Here is a 9,386-nt window from a genome sequence, read left to right on the forward strand (position 1 = left end):
CCTTATTATACTGCAAATTTTATATTAAATGCACCACACTTTAAAACACCCACAAGTTATTCTTGTACTGGGTGAAAATGTTATTATACCTACAAGATGCTACTAGGTGATGATGTAACATCAGTCTTCAAATACAGTGTAAAAACCTCATTTATATACTTAAAGACGGGATCTTTTTTGAATTTATTAATGACTTGAAGAAAGTTGGTCCTCAAGAAAATGTTTGATAAGGTGAACTGATTTCTTGTGAAGAATCCTGGAAACTTTGGTAAACTGAATGCTGGGCCTCTATCATTATTCACCTGCTGCTCTGCACTGCTAGAATTACTGGTATTAAGTAGCTGATAGCTCAATCTACATTTTTATTTTGATTTCATTTGTGCACCAGATAAAAGTCATTCCTGACTCTGCAAAGTTTAAAAGCTTTACAAGGAAGAAATGGATTAGGTAAGCTGAAAGCTTACCATGAAACCTTTCTAATTAAGGTTTATAAGAAAAAAAGTGAGATAACTATAACCTATTTTTTTCTCCTCTGCAAATGCTCGTAATAATAGAATAATGGCAGGCTTTGGGGTAAGAAAACTGAAATGTCTGAAGGGCCTACATTCCCTTTTTAGTTCAGAACTTAAAATTAATACAGATTTCAAGTTTAAAACAGGGTTTTATTTTTAACCAACTGTAGTAAGAGATTTAATGTTTCATTATAAAATTAAAGAAAATTATCAAACCCATATGATGAGAGTTCCAATTCTGAGTTTTATGATGCCCAAGTCACAGGTAGGAAGACGCCCCCAGGACTCTTTTCACCCCTATGCCCTCATGGCTGCACTGCTCATGGCCCCATCAGAAGGTGTAAGAGCAGCAATCTGCCTTGTGGTGAAGATCCACGGGTTGCAGTATACAGAAAATAGATACTAATATATATTTAACAGAAGAAAGGCAGGATTTTTAAAAATGAATGAAGAACATCAGAAATTGCAAACATCTAATTAAATGTAAATGACTTTTTTCCTTAAATTCTCTAAAAGTAACTGTTTAAAACAAAAATTATAACACTGTCTTGTGGGATGTTTATTATATGTACATGTAATACTTATGACATGTAAAAGATGTCATGTAAAAGATGTAATACATATGATGTGTAAAAGTTGACTCGTAAAATATATCTGGGGAAGGGGATGCTAACAGACCCTATATAGGTGCAAAATTTCTACATATTATGGGAAATGGAACCATGTTTATTCTTAGTAGACTGTGAAATGTTAGGCACATATAATCCCCAGAAAAAATAATAAAATTAAAGACTCAAGAGGTATAGTTACATATCCAATAGATATACTATAGTATTGTTTCAGTCCTGGCCACTGTGGCAAAAGTAGCATGGACTTGGTGATATAAACAAGACACCTTTGTTTCTTATAGTCCTAGAAGCTAGGAAGTTGAAATAAACACTAGCATATTTGTGTTTGGTGAGAGCTTTCTTCTGGTTTGCAAGCAGCTATCTTTGCCAAGACAGAGATCACCTCTTTAGCATCTCTTCTTATAAGGGCACAAATGCCATCATGAGGGCTCCACCCTCATGACATAATTGCCTCTCAAAGGCCCTGAGTCCAAATACAAGCATACTGGAGATTAAGGCCTGATGAACTATGGATGGAGGTTCATGACATTGTATAGGAGACAGGGATGAGACCATCCCCATGGAAAAGAAATGCAAAAAAGCAAAATGGCTGTCTGAGGAGGCCTTACAAATAGCTGTGAAAAGAAGAGAAGTGAAAAGCAAAGGAGAAAAGGAAAGATATTCCCATCTGAATGCAGAGTTCCAAAGAACAGCAAGGAGAGATAAGAAAACCTTCCTCAGCGATCAATGCAAAGAAATGGAGGAAAATGATAGAATGGGAAAGACTAGAGATTTCTTCAAGAAAATTAGAGATACCAAGGGAACATTTCATGCAAAGAAGGGTTCAATAAAGGACAGAAATGGTATGGATCTAACAGAAGCAGAAGATATTAAGAAGAGGTGGCAAGAATACACAGAAGAACTGTACAAAAAAGATCTGCATGACCCAGATAATCACAATGGTGTGATCACTCACCTAGAGCCAGACATCCTGGAATGTGAAGTCAACTGGACCTTAGAAAGCATCACTACAAACAAAGCTAGTGGAGGTGATGGAATTCCAGTTGAGTTATTTCAAATCCTGAAGGTGATGCTGTGAAAGTGCTACACTCAATATGCCAGCAAATTTGGAAAACTCAGCAGTGGCCACAGGACTGGAAAAGTCAGTTTTCATTCCAATCCCAAAGAAAGGCAATGCCAAAGAATGCTCAAACTACCGCACAATTGCACTCATCTCACACGCTAGTAAAGTAATGCTCAAAATTCCCCAAGCCAGGCTTCAGCAATACGTGAATCATGAATTTCCAGATATTCAAGCTGGTTTTAGAAAAGGCAGAGGAACCAGAGATCAAATTGCCAACATCTGCGGGATCATCGAAAAAGCAAGACAGTTCCAGAAAAACATCTATTTCTGCTTTACTGACTATGCCAAAGCCTTTGACTGTGTGGATCACAATAAACTGTGAGAAATTCTGAAAGAGATGGGCATACCAGACCACCTGACCTGCCCCTTGAGAAACCTGTATGCACGTTAAGAAGCAACAGTTAGAACTGGACATGGAACAACAAACTGGTTCCAAATAGGAAAAGGAGTACGTCAAGGCTGTATATTGTCACCCTGCTTGGGCTTCCCTGGTGGCGCAGAGGTTAAAGCATCTGCCTGCAATGCAGGAAACCAGGATTCGATTCCTGGGTCGGGAAGATCCCCTGGAGAAGAAAATTGCAACCCACTCCACTATTCTTGCCTAGAGAATCCCATGGATGGAGGAGCCTGTCACCCTGCTTATTTAACTTATATGCAAAGTACATCATGAGAAATGCTGGGCTGGAAGAAGCACAAGCTGGAGTCAAGATTGCTGGGAGAAATATCAATAACCTCAGATATGCAAATGACACCACCCTTATGGCAGGAAGTGAAGGGGAACTAAAAAGTCTCTTGATGAAAGTGAAAAAGGAGAGTGAAAAAGTTGGCTTAAAGCTCAACATTCAGAAAACTAAGATCATGGTATCTGGTCCCATCACTTCATGGGAAATAGATGGGGAAACAGTGGAAACAGTGTCAGACTTTATTTTTCTGGGCTCCAAAGTCACTGCAGATGGTGATTGCAGCCATGAAATTAAAAGATGCGTACTCCTTGGAAGGAAAGTTATGACCAACCTAGAGAGCATATTAAAAAGCAGAGACATTACTTTGCCAACCAACAAAGGTCCGTCTGGTCAAGGCTATGGTTTTTCCAGTGTCATGTATGGATCTGAGAGTTGGATTGTGAAGAAACCTGAGCACCTAAGAATTGATGCTTTTGAACTGTGGTGTTGGAGAAGACTCTTGAGAATCCCTTGGACTGCAAGGAGATCCAACCAGTCCATCCTAAAGATCAGTCCTGGGTGTTCATTGGAAGGACTGATGCTAAAGCTGAAACTCCAATACTTTGGCCACCTGATGCGAAGAGTTGATTCATTGGAAAAGACCCTGATGCTGGGAGGGATTGGGGGCAGGAAGAAAAGGGGACGACAGAGTATGAGATGGCTGAATGGCATCACCGACTTGATGGACATGAGTTTGAGTAAACTCTGGGAGTTGGTGTTGTACAGGGAGGCCTGGTATGCTGTGATTCATGGGGTCACAAAGAGTCGGACACGACTGAGCGACTGAATTGAACTGAACTGATATGAATATTTGGGGAACATATTTAGTCCATTGCAGAAATACTAAAACATATTTAATCAGTCCAAAAGGAGACAGGTAAAGGGGTCTAGAGGAACAACAACAACAACAACAAAAAAAAAAACCAGAAGGGACAAATAGAAGGCAAATAATAAAATGACAGACTAAACCCAACCATACCAATAATTACATTAAGTGATAATGATCTAAAAACACTACAGTTACAAAAGATTGTCAATATGGACAGAAGTAAGACTTTAATACTTGTTGCTCATAAAAGAAGTACTTTAATTAAAAAGTTAGGCCCACAATAGATGGGTGGGGAAGGGTACACTGTGCACACAATAAGCATGAAAAATCTGGAGTGGCTATCCTCATGTCAGATAAAATAAACTTCCAGGCACGGATTATCATCAGAGATAAAGAGGGATATTTCATTATGAGAAAAGATATAAATTACCAGGTAGACATAATGTGTATGGGCAACAGTTAGAACTGTACAAGGAGCAACAGATTAGTTCAAAATTGGGAAAGGAATATGTCAAATCTGTGTATTGTCACCCTGCTTAATTAACTTACATGCAGAGTACATCATGAGAAACGCTGGGCTGGAGGAAGCACAAGCTGGAATCAAGATTGCCAGGAGAAATATCAATAACCTCAGATATGCAGATGACACCACCCTTAATGGCAGAAAGTGAAGAGGAACTTAAGAGCCTCTTGATGAAAGTGAAAGAGGAGAGTGAAAAAACTGGCTTAAAACTCAGCATTCAAAAAAGCTAAGATCATGGCATCTGGTTCCATTATTTCATGGCAAATAAGTGGGAAAACAATGGAAACAGCATTTTCTTTTCTTGGGCTCCAAAATCACTGCAGATAGTGACTAGAGCCATGATATTAAAGGACACTTGCTCCTTGGAAGCAAAGTTATGACCAACCTAGACAGCATATTAAAAAACAGAGGCATTACTTTGCCTACAAAGATCTATCTAGTCCAAGTTACGGTTTTTCCAGAGGTCATGTGTGGATGTGAGAGTTGGACCATAGAGAAAGCTGAACGCCAAAGAATTGATGCTTTTGAACTGTGGTGTTGGAGAAGACTCTTGAGAGTCCCTTGGACTGCAAGGAGATCCAACCAGTCCATCCTAAAGGAAATCAGTCCTGAATATTCATTGGAAGGACTGTTGCTGAAGCTGAAGCTCCAATACTTTACCCACTTGATGCGAATAACTGACTCATTGGAAAAGACCCTGATGCTGGGAAATATTGAAGGCGGGAGGAGAAGGGGACAACAGAGGATGAGATGGTTGGATGGCATTACCAACTTGATGGACATGAGTTTAAGGACACTCTGGGAGTTGGTGATGGACAGGGAAGCCTGGCATGCTGCAGTCCGTGGGGTTGCAAATAGTCAGACACAACTAAATGACTGAACTGACTGACTAGTAAATGGAAAATGGACAGAATAAAGAGAAAGATAGACAGTTCTACATAGTATTATATTTAGGATTCCTTTCTTAGAAATTAGTACAATGTTTAGACTTTAAAAAGTTAGCTGACATAGTTTAACAATTCTATCAAATCTCATGATCTAATTCAAATTTACAGAATGCCATTTGTTGAACTACAAAATACAGTTCACTTCAAATACATAGTACATTTTCAAGACTCACTATATGTTAAGCAATAAGACAAATTTCAATAATTTTTAAAAAATTGAAATCATAAAAACATATTGTCTGAAATAAATCAGTAAGAATAATCTTATTTCAGAGGAAATCACAAATATTTGGAAATCAAATAGAATGCTTATTATTATTAAACCATTCACAGACCAAAGAAGAAATACAAAAGAAATTAGAAAATGTTTTTAATTCAATATAACTGTTAATCAGCCTATCAAAATCTATAAAGTACAGCTAAAGCACTGAATAAAGGAGAGTATAGTTTTAAGAGGCTGTATGTTTTAAAAAAGAAAAATATAAAATCAGTCACCTAAAGTCCATTTTAAGAAGGTAGAAAAGGAAGAATAATTTAAACTAAAAATAAACAAAAGAAGGAAATAAATACAGGAGCAAATTTTTTAAAAAACAATAGAAAATTGGCATAGAGCAAATTAACAAAGTCAAACACTAGTTCTTTGAAAGATTAATTTTGATAAAACTTTAGCTAGACCAGTCAAAAGAAAAGAGAAAGAACACTAATTATCAATAGCAGAAATAAAAGACAAGTTATCACTTTGAAGTATACAGACATTAAAAAGATGTGAAACCCCACAAATCATTTTAAAAATCTCATTTTGTATCTCACAATTCATAAATAGACAAAAATACAGTAATATTCAATAGAACAAATAAGGATTACTCTGTAGATACTTTGTAAAGCATAAGATATTTCTTCTGTTATGTACTTAAAATGTAGACCACGAAACTCAATTATAAAAATATTGAAACCATAATGTATAGATTTTTGAGGGAGCAAGAAAATCTGTATGTTTTATTATTTAGGTAAGCAAGTCATAAAGCAAGAAAAGTATGATTTTTCTTTTTCTTCTTCTTTTGAAAGATATGTAGTGTATGGAAAGCCATTACAACCAGGTTTACCTTATTCACTATAAATTTCAAGAGACGTTCACATGAGAATTGTGTTATGTGTGCACTAAACACATTTTGTAACAAAACCTTTATTGCAGGAAGGAGATTCAGCGTTCCAAGTAAAATTTCTCTAGATACAAAGATGTGACGTTTTAAAGTAAGGGGAAAATGTCCTTGGCAAAAGTCAATCAAATGATATTATAGATCTATATGCAGTTGTTATTAAATGAAGAATTCCATGTTGGGTCAGCAGGTAAAGAATCTGCCAGCAATGCAGGAGACACAGGAGACTCTAGTTGGATCCCTGGGTTGGGAAGATCCCCTGGAGGAGGAAATGGCAACCCACTCCAGGATTCTTGCCTGGAAAATCCCAGGCCTGGCAGGCTACAGTCCATGGGGTCGCAAAGCGTGGGGCATGACTTAGAAGCTGAGCACACACACAATTTCAGAGTACTAGAACTATATCCATTATTTCAGTTACTTTGACATTATATAATAATGAAAAGTATATGAAATATCCATTAAAATCTGTATTCAATAATGTCTGGTACAGGAGAAAAAGTTTTTAAATACTATTCTTGTTTTTGTGAGATACAAATGGCTTTATTATGATATTTCAAAATTTCATAAAACAAAAGTCTAATAGTGAATCTTCAGATATTTCTTTTCTTTGCCTTTACCTTTGTTTCGTGGGAGCTTAGGTCTTATTCCCAGGTGGCACTAGTGGTAACTTGCCTCCCAGGGCAAGAGACTTAAGAGATGCGGGTTCAATCCCTGGGTCAGGAAGATTCCCTGGAGAAGGAAAGGGCAACCCACTCCAGCATTCTTGCCAGGAGAATCCCAGGGACAGAGGAGCCTGGCAAGCTACAGTCCATGGAGTCACAAAGAGTTGACATGATGGAAGCAACTTAGCATGGTGCAGATCTTATTCCTAAGTTTCTGTGTTGGCTTCTTATTGTGAATAAGAGCTATTTGGTAGATATAATGCTCTTAAACAAAAAATATTTGGCAAGTGGATTTGGACATCAGTTAATATGGTTGAATGAGAACTACAAAATCATCTCTTTTTTGCTTTCAAAGAATAGGAATTTTAATGAAATTATTTTTGAATATTAAAATACCCTTAATATTTTAAATATAAAAATTAGGTATAGAATATATGGAATTTATTCAAAATAGATAACTCTGTCTAAAAAGAGTGGTACAAGAATTTCTCTGATCCAGGAATACTAAAAAGGCCACAGGGGACATTGAAGCCACAAGGCTCCCAGAAAAGAGTAAGTGGATGCAGAAAATGGCTTTCAAATATTACAAGGCTCACAAAATTGATGGCCATGCCCGTCTTGTTACAAAAGACCAGAATGAAGCTGAGTGCCAGATAGCTCTCCTAACAGTGGTGGCCTGAATTAACCTTATGTGAAACCCCAGAAAGCAGCCACAGTGTGGCACCTTTCTGTGGTCTTGAAAGAAAAGAGAGACTGCTGTGAGAACGCCTCTGCAAGAATGTATGTGGGCCTTAACACCCTAACCAGTCCTCCTCACAAGGGTAAAGCCTGCAAGCCTCCACGTGGAGACTCGTCTGTCTCTGCTCAACCTGGAGGCCTGTACTGAGGCAACTGAAAAACACAGGAGATGAGGACTTTGCATGAGAAAAAAAGTTCCTGGAGGAGATAAGATCTCAGACAAAACTAACAAACACATGAGGAAGTGCATAAAAGTTGAGAACGGTCAACTGATGTAACAAATGGGAGAATTCATGCCCAAAGAGATAGAAATATTGAAGAAGTTAAAAAGAATTACAAAATATACATGCTGAAGCTGCTTGTGGGGTTTTTTTGTAAAAAAACAAACAAACAAAAAAAAAAACAACCAAAGAACTGCTAGCTGCCTTCCAGTGATAAAGATCATGTATTAAGGGCAAACTCATATTAAAAAATGATACCATTGGAAATCTTGAAAATATCAATAATTTTTTTGAAAAGGAGAGATAGAATGAACAGTGGATTTAATGCAGTTGAAGAGAAATTACCTAACAAGAAGATAGAACTGGAGGACATAGCCAAGAAAAGTTAAGAAATAAAAAACCGGGAAGATAATTTAAGACAGATGGTGGATAGAGTGAAAAGTGATAATGTTATTAATGCTCCAGTGCTCAGTTGCTCAGTCGTGTCTGACTCTTTGTGATCTCTTGGAACGTAGCCTGACAGGCTTCTCTGTCCATGGAATTTCCCAGGCAGGGATACTGGAGTGGGTTGCCATTTCCTCCTCCAGACGATCTTTCAGCTCTAGGGATCAAACACTTCCATGTCTCCTGCAGCTGGCTCCAGCATTGGCAGGTGGATTGTTTACCACTGAGCCACCTGGGAAGCCCCTAATTAATAGGAAATCCAGAAAATGGTAAAAGTGAATGTGGCAAAAAGGAGATATCCAAGATAATGACTTAAAATTACTCATAAGTGAAAAAAGATACGAGCTGTTAGATTGTAACTGACTGGAGGAAGTAAGAAAAAAGTGAAGAGAACTCATGGTGAATACAAAAGGAAAGGTAAAAGACTATACTTTCAGGGATCATTTCTATAGTTTGTTACTAGACAAGTTTCTCTGATCGTGTAGAGCACCCGAAACCATGAGGAAGAGACGCAGCGTTTTCTCCTGAGCGTGAAGTTGGCCTTTGGTGCTGCTTGTGCAACTGCCACGGGTCGTTGATGATCGTTCTTCTCTCCTTTTTGGGAGAGTGAGAGGGAGAAAACGCCGTCTGAGTGAAAAAAAATAAAAAAAAGGAAAGGTAAAATGGTAGAAATGAGTCCACATATTTCAGTAATCAAAAGTAATGCACATGGGCTAAATTCACTTATTAAAAGTAAACAACTCTGAAATTGATAAATTTTTTAAAATGCAACTTTATGAAGCAAAATGACATTAAAGAAAAGATTGATAATAAAAGGATGAAAAAGTTACAACAGGGAAAAAATAACCAAAGATACTTGATTTGAAAAATTAATACTTG

General features: G+C 37.4%; 1 non-coding gene across 1 annotated transcript; it reads left to right on the top strand.

Annotated features, from left to right (window-relative positions):
* The first annotated feature begins 8,928 nt into the window (after positions 1-8,928).
* Positions 8,929-9,141, top strand: LOC136144568 (small nucleolar RNA U3). The gene has a single exon (XR_010658588.1). It is a non-coding gene; the product is annotated as a small nucleolar RNA U3 (small nucleolar RNA).
* Positions 9,142-9,386: the final 245 nt, after the last annotated feature.

The sequence above is a fragment of the Muntiacus reevesi genome, chromosome 11, assembly GCF_963930625.1.
Source record: "Muntiacus reevesi chromosome 11, mMunRee1.1, whole genome shotgun sequence".
Lineage (NCBI taxonomy): Eukaryota > Metazoa > Chordata > Mammalia > Artiodactyla > Cervidae > Muntiacus > Muntiacus reevesi.